Source organism: Amblyomma americanum, chromosome 5 (assembly GCF_052857255.1).
Source record: "Amblyomma americanum isolate KBUSLIRL-KWMA chromosome 5, ASM5285725v1, whole genome shotgun sequence".
NCBI classification, from domain to species: Eukaryota; Metazoa; Arthropoda; class Arachnida; order Ixodida; family Ixodidae; genus Amblyomma; species Amblyomma americanum.
In genome coordinates, this window is record NC_135501.1 from 110,712,272 (window position 1) to 110,725,442 (window position 13,171).

The 13,171-nt window shown below is 48.7% G+C and overlaps 1 protein-coding gene across 1 annotated transcript in view; it reads left to right on the forward strand.

The window, feature by feature from the left end:
- LOC144132603 (ATP-binding cassette sub-family C member 3-like) overlaps window positions 1–13,171 on the forward strand; it is a 112,795-nt gene that overhangs the window by 14,649 nt on the left and 84,975 nt on the right. The window lies entirely within an intron of this gene.

The following is a 13,171-nucleotide window of genomic DNA, read 5'->3' on the forward strand; positions in this document are numbered from 1 at the left end:
CCTATAACCTATGGGGCCGATATAGTGCAGCGAACTACGGAAAGGAAAATGATAGAAGTAGCGGTTAAAGTGCAGAATGAAAGAGGGAATGAACGCGAGTAGGTAATATCCAAGCTGGAATCAAGAAGAAATGGGCATGGGCATGGAATGTAATGCGAATTCAAGATAAATATTGGGTCATTGGTAACAGAATGAATCCCAAAAGAACGTAAGCATAGCAGAAGGCGGCAGAAAGTACGGTGGGCTGATGAGATTAGGAATTCTGCAAGAACAAGGTGGCCGCAGCTGGCACAGGACAGGGTTAATTGGAAAGATACAGGAGAGGCCTGCGTCCTCCCGTGGACGAGGTTCAGCTGATGATGACATTATGTGATATAAGAGAACCCAGTTCAAAGAAATAGACAAAAACACTGCAAATGCCATAAAAATAGCGGTTCTCTAACACTAGAAAAGTATCGTGTACATTTTCGGAGAAGGTAATTGGGACATTTAACGGAACGATCTGGCTATAAGCCCCACCCGAACACGAGAGTCATTCACTGTGTCGGCAGAAAGTTGCGGTGGCACATGAAGCTGCGGTGGTTGTACGCTGGGCCGTGGCTGCTGGATAACGGGGAGGGCCACAGCAGGTGGCTCCGGGTCCTTCCGTAGAACGGCGAGATTGTGAAGGGTGCCGCAAGCAGTTATTATAACTGCTGGGCGCTCAGAGCGATTTTGGAGGCCCATATCTAGTCATGGGAAGCGGCGCTTCCAAACTGCAAAAGCCCTCTCCACACCATTTCACGTTTTGATGTGGGCCGCCTGATACCTGCATGAAAGACGGGGGGTTTGAACTAAAAATTTGCATAGATGTGCTAAATTGAAGGGCACAGCAGTCTGTGCATTACTTTCTCACTGTCCCGTCTGCAGCTACTAATGAAGCTTTAATTACATTTGCCCGCCTCGGGAACTAGCAAGACAGCTTCAGGGGTTTTGCCCGTCAACTGGTGGCAAATGCATAGTAAATCTGAATGTTGAATTCTTGTTGAATTTCAATAGAAAAATGGGAAAAGCATGGAAAAATTATGTGTTTCGGTAACAAATAAAAATGAAGAACTCACTCTTTGATGTAAAGCGTTTACGGAGCAGTACAGCAACAAAAGGAGATGGCATTCGTACATTTGTGCTGCCTTTAATCAGAGAAACTATGGTGCTACGTTCCCTCTTGTACTTACCTGCCCTCTGGGGTATTTGGCGGTTTGGCATCTGCCAGAGGTGTCATTAAAAATGACATGCAGGGATAACCTGCGTCTCCCTGCAGCAACCCGGGAACTCGCTTTGTCTCGTAGAGGACCCGTGCACGGCTGTTGTCGAAAATCCTGCTGTCATGAACTGATCCACGCCAGTCGACGACCAAGTAATAAAATTCAAGTCTTGGCCCCGTGATTGCCTGAAGATAAATTATTATGTCTCTGTCTTGAAGATATTCTCAGGAAATGAAAATAAATTTTTGTGCCTACATGTCAGATCACTCAACTCTTCAGCAATTAATATATATATTCATATAGCTTAGGTTCTAAGTTTTCAGGCAAGAAGAGCCAGAAAAATTAGCACTTTCATTGAAATGGTGCAAGTTGTTTAGTTGCAATGCGAGTGATAATTTGGTGCATCATGTAAAAGGAACGCTAGGTAACATTCATGGTATTCATTTCCTTTTACACTCGGGATCATACAGGCAATGTAGAAGGGTGCAAGAAGAATAAAATGTAAAACAAGCAATGCGAAAAACAAATTATTGCTCCTGCATATACAATGTTAGCTAAGAAATAGAGAATAAATTTATTAGTGGACATAGATGTGCTGGTGTTTATACAACACAAGCCAAATATTGTGGCATAACAAAAATATTGTACAAAAAATTCCTGCATCACTGATGAATTGATAGCAGTCGCTTTGGACATAAAAGGACTTTGCGTATACGTACACGCAAAATTAAACCGGACCCTCTAATCTTGAAAAGTGATGCAGTGCAGGTTCAGCACTGCAAGAGATCGATTTTTTTTGCTCAATATTTACATGAACGTTGTTTGAATAAGACGACAGCTAAGATGGGCAATGTGAAGGAAAATGGCCCTCAATTTTTTTCTATAACAACGGGCGTTAGTACAATATAATGCCACCTAGAACGCGATAAAGTTTTGCAAAAAGAAAAATGGGCTCACCTGCACATTGATCGAAAAGTAGCCTTTCAGGTTGCGGTATACCTCTCCGAGCTGCACGCCAGGAGACTTGATTTTGATGTGGCTGCAGTCTATGCACCCAGTAACCCCAGGTAAATGGCGAAGGCGGTAGAAGTCTGTCGTGTCCGCTTGAAAATCGGCCGCAGTAGGGGGGAACTTCACAGTTCTAGGCAACAGATGTGCCGCGATCAGCGTGGATACTCGTTCCACTACATGGCACACCGTGGGTTGCGAAACATTTATAAAGTCACCGGTGACGACGTGGAACGTTCCACTTCCATAAAATCGAAGCGTAATGGCCAGCTGAAGCATCGGTGACGGTGACAGCGATTGCTGACGCTTTCTTCCATGGGCAGGCACTTGAGGAGCTCTCGCACGGTGTCCTTCGAAAACCGGTACCGGGATAGGAACTCCCCATCGCTGAAATGCTCCAGCGGGTTTATTCTGTCCCGCAACGCTCGTCGTGGCACAACTGCAGCTTCGCTATCGTCGGCGCCGTCGTGGAACAGTTCGTCCGCACGTAACACATGTTCGGCGAACTCGGCGAGCGAGCCGGCAGCCATCTCAACACGATTGGGGGGGGACGCTTCGGTAGAGGAGGCGTTCAAGGTAGCAGCAGCGCCACCTCGAGATTTTGGAGGAAAGCGTGGACGAGTTCCTCCGTTCGAGGAGTGGAGGAGGGTTTAAGAAGCACGGAGCGGGCTTCGAGGAGCAACTCTAGTGAAATTTCAAGTGGAGGTCTGTTTAGGAATACGAGGGCGAGACTTGTAGCACGATCTAGCAATAACCTTGTAGAAGTAGCATTGTAGAAATGACCACCTTCCGTGTGCCAATGACGACGTCACTGTTCAGTATGGTGGATAGAGGGGGAATTATGTGAGTATGACACCAGGGGACGAAATGAAGGTATAGTTTCGGTTTCTAGAATCCAAGATGGCGGCCATTAAAATTGGTAGTGCCCTTTCATCTCTTCCCACCCACACCAAAAATATCCTAAAACGGCTAGGAAAACTGTCCCGTTAAAGGACCGCTATACATGTACACGTTCATTCCGCTATATATACTCCAACAATAACGGGCACCCATCCGGGGACAGTTGTATACCGAATTTGGTAGGGAAATAAAACCCTATGGGTTGTGGTATAGAAATAAAACTACAATTGCATAATCTGTAAATATTGTATACATGCAACTACTAATTGAAGCGTTGCCATATCGCACCGCAAGCCGAATTCCAGACCCACATTGACCCAACCAAACGCAGTAAATTCCGTTTGGGACGTATCTTGAGGGGGTGCAACTCGACAACTGGTAGACATGCATCGTAATTTCTCTGATAGATTACACTAGGCGGCGACCCTTCCGCTAGCGGCGTAGGTGCACGCGTAGCTGAGCATAGTGCCAATCCACCCCGTTTCAAAGGGTATTACATTCCGTTTCTCGAGACGAGCGGCGCTTTCTTGTTTCTTCATCTGGTAAACCAAGCAGCTAGCTTTCGTTTCTTAAACGTCTTCCAGACGGTGGCGGCCATTTTTCATGCAACCAAGTTTTAACTCCTAGTTTGTTGGGATGGAGCTGAAAGAAGAAACTTTTAACTGAGGGTCTACCAGGCATCTTTTTCACACGTTTTAGGACACCTTGTCCTGCCTCCACGGTGTGGTAAACGATGCATTGGCAATGGTATCATCAATTCTACAAGGTCCTTATAGAGTTTCATTTACACACACTGCTCAAGTAGTCCACTAAAAAAAGCGCGTGCAACATTCTGTGCGACAGGACAACTTGGCGCATGTACCCTGTCGATGCGCCACCCATATTCTCACTCGAGGCCACCACAAACTGAGGGAGCATTTTACGCAGTTGTGCCTGGATGACAGTCCGCAGGAAGGCATTTCCTTGGTCGCGAAGAAAAAATAGCGTAAAACAACCTGTCGCAAAAATAAATGCACAAGCCCCATCCCACCAGCCCGAAACGAAAGAAGCAAATTTTTTCTGCGACATTTTTCCTACGTTGATGACCACATGAAAACTGCAAAGACGCGTTTGATTTTCTGGATGCTAATCCGAGCAGCGGAAAGCACATTCATACCATACCACATCTTGGCAACAAGGAACACATTACACACACAAGCACGCGAACACATTGACAGTGGCTTGCCTTGCCACGCGTTTGCTATCTCTCGCCCTCTCCGCTTCGTTGCCCCAGTAATGGATGGGATCACGGTATGCATCAAGTGGCACGCCCAGATACTGAGTCGGCAAGTTCGAACGAGAAACGCGCTGAGGCGTGACGTCCCAGTCGCCGTGCCAAAACCCGGCACTCTTCTCCCGGTTCAATCTGGAGCCTGTCTGTTGACAGAATTTTTCTACAACGGTGGTAGCTTCCTGGACGGTTACTTTTTTCGAACAAAACACTGCGATGTCGTCTGCGTATGCTGTATCTTAACATGCTCTGACTGTAGCCTAAAACCACTTATACGTTCGTTGTTTATGATCGCCAAACAGAGAAGCTTGAAGTAGGCTGCAAAAAAAAAAGAATGACAGATGGCAGCCCTGCCTTACTGACGATCTCATGCAAATACTGTTTATGAGCTTCCCAATAACGATTATTCTCGTCGTGCAGTTCGCATGCGCTATTCAAACGCCCTCCGTAATGATGCGGCCAAAGATTGTGTGTTCTAATGACAGAAACAGGGCATCATGCAAAACACGTTCGAAGGCTTTGGCGAGATCCAGTTGCATCATTGCTACACGGGCACCAAGTACGTCATAGCATTCCAAAACGGTCCGTACAATGCGTACGTTTGTTGCGATGCTACGGCCTTTATTACCACATGCCTTGTGTGGCCCAACTACGTTCCCTATCACACTTAGTAGCATTTTGGCCAGTACTTTCATGTGTATCTGATAATCCATGCTGGTGAGGTTTATCGGGCATTAAGACCCAACCAACAAGAGTTTTTCTGCATCGTCCGACTTTGGAATCAAAACAATGTGCGACCTAGTAAATGACAGTGGAACTCGCTTACGCTCACATGATTCGACTAGCACTCTCCGCAGAATGTGGGTGACAGGGAACTTAAATGCTTTGTAAAATGCAGCGCCTAGGCCATCATGTCCTGACGACTTTCTTGTTGGCAGTTCTTTTATTGCGTGTTTGATTTCAGCCAAAGTAATGCGTTGTTCGAGACGTGTTTTTACTTAATCATCGAGTTTTGGCGTTTGGTGCAAAAATCCAGTCCGGAAGTCGTCTTTTACTTCGCGCCTCTGGCCAAGCAATTCTTTGTAATGTTCTAAAATCACATTTTTGATCATAGTGGGTTCACTAGAGACAATGCCTCTGTTATTAATTTGCCGTATATTTGATTCCCATATCGTTTGTGGGGTTTTATTTGGGGAGATAAATACGCTCTCCCAGCTTAACCGCGGCTGACCTAGATGAAAGCCGCCCGGACCTCACCTTGTGTTCGCGTATGCTATCGAGCGCACGCCCACCACGGCGGGCCTTCCTCTGGCGGAACAAAAGAAGACACAATGGCTGACACAAACAGGCATTTATTGCTACAGCAGCAATAATGCCAGCTAGCAGCAAAACACGCTAGGGAATCGAGGTCGTCCGACTCACCAGCAATGTTACGAGCGAATGGTCGCCCGCGCTAGGGCAAGGGTTACTCCGAGGCCTAGACGGCACGAGATACGGGAGCCAGTCTTCCCGCCGCTTCCTCGCCCCTCTGGCGAAGAGCGGAGCCGCCTGCGAAACGCCCGCTGCCAGCCGAAACGCATGCTCCCCTCTCCCGCGCGCGAGCTGCAAGCAGTCTCTCGATGGACGGACGGACGGCTGGTTGGATGGATGAAATTTGGTGGGTGGATGGATGGATGGATGAGGCTGAACACTTTAAATCGGGTGGTGGTTCAAGCCACCTAGCCATGACTTTTGAAATTTCACTCGTCTTGATTTTATCCACCTATCAGATAACCCTCGGTTGGTTACTTCTACCCGCTTAAAATCTTCTTTTCTTTCACTGCCCTTAAAGCCCAATGCTTTGGATAATCATCCCCACTGCTTTCCATTGTAGGGTGAAGCCCTTTACAGAAAAGTATCAAGTGTTCAGCCGTTTCCTCCTCCTCTCCGCACGCAACGCACACCGTGTCTATCTCGTGGTACCTGACTCTATATGTCTTAGTCCGCAAAACTCCCGTCCTGGCCTCGCGCAGCGACGCTGGCAAGGGAATGTGCTTCTCCTCGAGGCTGCTGCTGCACGGTGCCTCGCGGGAAAGCAAATCACAAGGGGAAACTTTGGGGGCTGATTCTCCACATACCCCCAAACCTTAAATAGACCCTCGCGCCTGAAAATACATGCTATGGAGGAGTCGCCTGGTATTCATGCACTTGAGGCAGGTCTTGCAGCGGAGGTCACGCCGACAGCGTCCACGCAGACTTACGCGGTTTTCCGAAGGCGGCAAGAAGATCTCCACTTGGACTCCATGTCCACAGGCCCGCGAAGAGAAGGCCGGTTGAGAACTGCAGGCCAAGTTTCTTCAGTAGTCGCCAGGGCAACAGCAGCCAGAGGTGACTGCTGACTGGTCTCACCGCAGCTGCCCCGGATGGATGTGGCGAACAGGATACAGGCCGCTCCGTCGCAGCAGGTGGCAGCGAGACGATGTGCACCGGAGAGTAATCCTGGGTGGCTGCACTGCATGTGCAAAATTGTCGAAGCGCTCTCGGCGTACCTTTAACGCAGGTCACGGGAGGGGAATCGGCATCCGCAAGGGCCTCGTGGCACAATGCTTAACTCGCTAGCAAAAACATGTCGGGCGGCTGTGCAAACGCAAAGTTCGAGTGAACAAAGCCCTTTCTTGAGTTGATCAAGACCGCTCGGTTCGTATGAGGTTAAAAAAAACCGAGTGGGTAGCAAAGTGCGCCGCTCTAAACAACACGGTCCAGTGATCGTGTCTCTTCAGACGTGGTGCTCGCAGCTCCGACAAACCTCAGGCCTAACTACCACTCTGACAACGACCGTGAACACAACAAAGACCCGAAACAGGTTAATGGCGCGCAGCCGCGAGGAGACATCAGCTTTTTGGGGTGCTCCTACCCCCCTTCCCCCCCCCCCCCCCCCCCCCCCCCACTGCACAGAGCAGCTTGTGAGCGGTCGGCGCCAACCGTATCATCGGACGGTGTCGTAGCGCCCGGTGCCGAGCTTCAATACCAGCGAGCTCGTAGCGGAACCCGTGGCCCCAGGCCAGCCGGCTCCCGGAACCGCGACTCCCAGATTCAAAACAGACAGCATAGAAAAAATACAAAAAACTCGGACTACCCACGCGGCTTCCGTACTCACTCGGTTCGGGCTCGGCAACACCGCGGGCGCAAGGCTTCGCGCTCCGTCGATGCGGACCAGATGGTTCTCGTGCTGAAGAAACTAAAAAGAAAACGACGAAAACGTGCTGAGCATGGCAAAAACTTCAAACATGCTGCAGCGCAGTATACCTCCCACTGAAGAAAGCACGCCTAAGCTCCCTGCAATCAAAATTCTCTCTAGGCCTAGCACTTGTCAAGTCCGGACAGTGACTCCCACACGTTTCTCGTCGGACAGCGCTCGCTCTGTTCGCGTCTTTCCCGTCCAGAGTTTTTCAGACCTGAAGTGAATCAGTGCTGCATTTTGCCTTTCAGTGTCAAGGCATTCATCTGGCGTTTTACGTCTTTTATTTCTTTCGTCTACATTCCTGGATGAAAGCTATTCATGCTAAGCAAAAAATGAAGTTTTTTGTGCATTTCATTCTCTTTTTGCTTCTCAGCATATCGAAGTGTACTCACATTTTCGATCGCCGTAATCTTTACTCGCTGCTTCAGCTCCTCCCAATCAACTGCATAGCTGGAGGGTAGCACTGAAAGTTGTTTTTCAAGTTCTTTCATGGTCACTTTTACAAAATTTTTGTTTTCTAAACGATTCGCATTGAATTCGCCACTTAAATTATGATCTCCTTTGTGTTTTTGCCGAAAGTTGCAATCACTAAACAATGGTCACTTAAACTTACGGGCTTAACGTCATACCCAGTGCACAATAGAACAAGTTCAAGTGAGATATATATCCGGTCCAGTCTGGCGTGGCTATCGTGTTGAAAATGAGTCCATTTGGGGCGAGCATTGCACGCGTATAAGTTACCGATGTCTTCAAGGTTACAGTCGCTGACAAATTAATTAAGGAGCTGAGCGCTTTTATCCGTCACCCGCGAATCTTTTGCGCGGTCCTGAGGAACACAATCGCAACTGAAGTCACGTAGGAGGATTGAAATCTTGACGCCATTTAGATGCAGTTCAAGGCCTTCAAAAAAGGCTCTGTGCTCAGTCTCGTCATTCGGAGCATAAACACAGACAACCCGCCAACACAGATTCGAATCCCAAAAATCAACAACAAGTGAGCGACTGCTTTCGAAAGCAGCAACAGAAACGACATTAATACCCAAGCGCAGCCTCCCGACATGCCGACAGAATGGCAAACACGTATGTCAAACAAAGAACGAAATGGAGACACCATGTGGTCAGTTTGCTACTCGCTTTCGATCTTCGGTTCATGAATGGCAATTAAATCAAGATCGTTTTCAACAAAAAGGCGGTAGAGCTGCCTTTGTTTCCGTCTTGTCATAAGCCACGGTCATTTGTGACGCAAACCAAAACGCTGCATCAAGTTTAATCGCGATATTCTACGGTAGCAGGCCCCGCAAGAAATGTTTGTAAGGGGCCAAAGGTTTCTCTGAACTCACAGCGCCTGAAATGTCCATATAGTGCCGTCTGCAGGTGTCTTGAAAGTCATTCAGCTGTCTGCACGTATCAGGGCAGCAAGCGCACACACACCCCTCCGCACAAACCGGACCCTGTAATCGCACCACTAGGGGGCGGTTTTCCCGCCTGCCTCGGCTCACTCGGGACGTTCGGACGAGGTTTGAAGACGGGCCGCCTCATACCGGCCGTTTTCTACGGTGGTTCCTCGCTGGCACTGGCTTCGCGCTGCTCTTCGGCATCTTATTGCTCCCGCGAATGCATTCCTGCCACAAGACAGGCACCAACGCCAGCTTCTCCCCGAGAAACATCCATTGGGTCGGCCTCGGTGGACACGGAGTTCGAGTCATGCATCGTCAGCTCCGTCGTAACGTATTTAGACTCCGCACTCTCTCCTTGTCCAGCATCTTTCTGCAAACTTGAGGTAGTTGCGCTGACGCTGCTGCAGGGCTCTGCCGCTACCTTTACATCAAGTGCGGGTTTCGTGAGTATCGAAACGGGCTTTCCTGCCTGCGAGGACTCTTTTGCATCAGCCTCATCGATGTATAACTCGGACGACCTGTCTCCATTCCCAGGGCCGGTTACAGTGGCATAATTGCGAGGACACTGGCCTTATTTGTGTCCCAACCGTCGGAAGGATCCACAGCGAGGAATGCGACACTCACGCCGAATATGATCTGTGCCGTGGCAGCGCAGGCAAAGCGGAGCTTTACAAGGCACAACCAAAAGAGCCAACTCACCTCTGACGCTCACCAGGTGCGGAAGGTCATCCAGTTGGACACCGGCATTCAACTTAAGGGTCACAAGCCTCGTTGTTGTGCTCTTGTCGAACACGCCCTGTGCTCACCACCTCTCCCTTGAAATGTCGGTCACCTTCCCGAATTCAGCGAAGGCGAGCTGCACATTGTTGTACGGTACACTGTGAAGAAGCCAGTGAAGCTTCATCCGGACATCTCGATTGGCAGGACCAATGAGAAGACACCGGGCGCTTTTCACTTGCAGGTCACCCGCGCTGACGATTTCCTTCACACCGTCGGCGTCCTTAAAGGTCACAGCCCACACATGGTTCATGCGGTACGCCCCCAGGGCGATAACTTCAGGCATGAGCAAAAGCGGAGCTTGCGCGACGCGGAAATCTTCAACCCTGAATGCGCGGGCCCTGATATCGCCGTGCAAGAAGACCGTGTTCTCTACAAAACACCCTATAGACAAACTCGGCAATACGATCTGATAATCATTGTGCGATGCAAAAATCCTGTTTCCGCGTCCAGACATGCCTTCTGTAGCTGCTCCAAAGGAGCCCGTCATCGCACGTCCGTCACGCTCGGTGGCCGGAAGTCGCATCTCCTTTGCAAAGAAAGCTGTAGCGAAATAGTTTTTTAAATTTGTGCTTTAGCTTTCCACGTCGCCGGCGCCCCCGCCGCCGTCAAAAAGGGCCTTGCGCCGCCGATGAATACCAAGCGCCGCACCGCCGACGCCGTTGTCGCCGACTTGAAACGACCGCCACGCCGCCGCTGTTCGAAACCGACACGGCGCACTACCTCAACTTCGAAGTGAGCGCGTAGGGGTTACTGCGTTTTTAGCATGTGAAGTGGCTATAGAAGGTACGGGACTTTTGCATTGTCTTATCTTGCCTATAACAAATTGGATGGACAAAAAATTTGGCTCGTCTTTTATTTCGCTGGACGATTCCGTAGGTTCTAGGCATAGCGAGCACAGATTTGTGGTAGTAATTCTCTTCATTCAATCCGGATGGCGCCACAATCACCGGAGTTATCTCATCTGCGAATGTTGAATGATGTAAAATAAAGCATAATGACTCGCAGCTACATACTTTTACTGCGCGCGAATGTGTATTTCCTATTCTTGAACTATCTATTAGCTGCTGAAGCGTCCTTCATCATGATGGTGTGTAACATCTGCCGAGTGAAACCGGTCACATGCGCTGATGGTCAGTCGCCAGCGACACGCTGCTACACCGACGCGTTTGACATGCGAGAGGTGGTGTTTCGGAGTCTCTTACGGTTCTGGGTAGCCGCAGTGGTGTGGCTCTGCATTAAGCTCGCGAGTTAGCTTTCAAGTTAGTTTTCAGGCGCCAGTTAGGGCACGCGTGCGCTTCGTACCTTGGCGAACGTATGAAAACTTCGTCTGCGAAGAGAAACAAAGAAAGATTTTTAGTTTCTCCCTTTCATTTATTGGTGGTAAAAAATTAAACACCTATCACCAGCATCCCTCGATTCTTGCAGTGCGTGCATAAAGGAATGAAAAACGTAAATTAGTGTCTGCACGACCGTCCGATGACAGCTCCAAATTAGTTCAGCGAAGATGCAGACGGCAATTCGTCAGGGCGTCTTGGTTCAGCACGGCAGGGAGCGCGCAATGTGCAGTTAAAGGGTACATGCCACAAATTCTCCTCTCCGTTTCCTTTTACTCTTAAGATAAACGCAAAACGCCTTGTTATTCCAACAAGCTAGCTGACATTTTTAATTCCAACAAGCTAGCTGACGCTTTTAATTATGACACGAACTTGGAATACGCCCAAGAATCAATCATTGAATAATTGTACGTTAACTAGTCAGCCGTTTAAACGCCCTCAAGTTATCCGTTTTTGGCTACCATTTCCTTTTGGAATATATTGCCTCAAGATGCTGTAGCGTGAACGTCCGTAGAACAATTCGTTTGTTTTATTGAGATCACAAACTTTTTTGCTTGTCACCTGTTATTTATGTGTATGTGCACTTCCTGTCTTGACCACACGAATGTTTTGCGAACACTCCTGTACCTGCCTAAAAAGAGCCTGCAGTATGTTTTCAAGAAATAAATAATAAATAGTACTGCGAAAGCCGTACTTAGATTTCTGGTGGCTTAAAAAGTTAGTACAGCGGCAGCAGATAGAGCACAACGCTCAACGGTGGACAGCAGGTGACGTTTGGGCGGTTTTCTTGATGCATTCATCGCCAAAAGTAATACCAATCTGTCTGGCATCACAGTGAGGCTCACTGACACTACTAGTGCACAAAAACTTATGGCGAAGGCGAAAAAAAATCGACAAAGCCGGGATGGTTTGCAAGACGCTCCTGGTACCAGGGAACTTTCCATGCTGATTAAAAATAGTTGCGCAGTGCGCTCCTCAGTTCCACGCCAAAATACACCGCTTGATAGCACGCTTACGAATTATTTGGAAGCTGACAGTTTACTTCGGGTCTATATAAATAATGCATAACTAGATACCTTTTTCGTTATTGTAGGTAGCTTCGTAGCATTAAAATAATGCACAGTATCTATAGGTCACTGGTGACCAAGCTTCATGGGCGCAGTACGGAAACGGTTAATATGCGGCGTCTCTGATCCCTTCTGCCATGCGGCGTGTCTTTAGTCAGTGAGCAGTAACTACAGCACAGGCTGCTGGCACAGAGTGAGCTTGATGCTAACTGTTAGTTGATTTAAGCTTGCTAGAAAACATCACCATGGTAAATAGATTCAACCTAGATCTGAGCAGGCCACCACCTTAGTGCTCTCTATGGTTGTTGACTTCATCCTTTGTTCCCTCAAAATGATACATTACCTCGCGGACATCATTGCTCTCTTCCTCATGCTTTCATGTGTGCGCGCGTAGATCGTTTCCTTGGGCGCTTTTGCTCTCCGCAGTGCTATAAGGCGCATGGGTCCAATGAAAACCGCAAGTTCACCCACCCGTTCTGAGAATATCAGGACATCTTGAATTTTTAGCATGCCTATAGTGAATGGCGAAATGATTGAGTGACCATTTTAACACTGCATGAGGGAGAATACCGCCGACGGGTTATTCGGGGACAGATGTCTTGCCCGGAAAAGTTGCCATCACGAAGGAAAATCTACATGAAGACTTACTGACTGATGTTTCTTAGAGGAAGTGGGAAAAGGCAAGAGCACGGACCTGCCTACTGGCTCAAGCCGAGCCACGCTGTCTGCCGCGTGCTGAAAGTAGGAGAGTTAAAGGATAGGAGAGGAAAGAGTGAAAGAAAAAACGCGCCGCGCTAATAGGCCTATAGGTTCCGAGCCGATCCCGGAGGCAGTGCAGTACCGGGCCGACCAGTGCCAGAGTGCGTCTAGCACTCCGCCATATTCCAAAAATCCCACCACCGGCACTAGTAACATGCCGAGGGGGCGTTATGACCCGTACTTTAAACCTGGA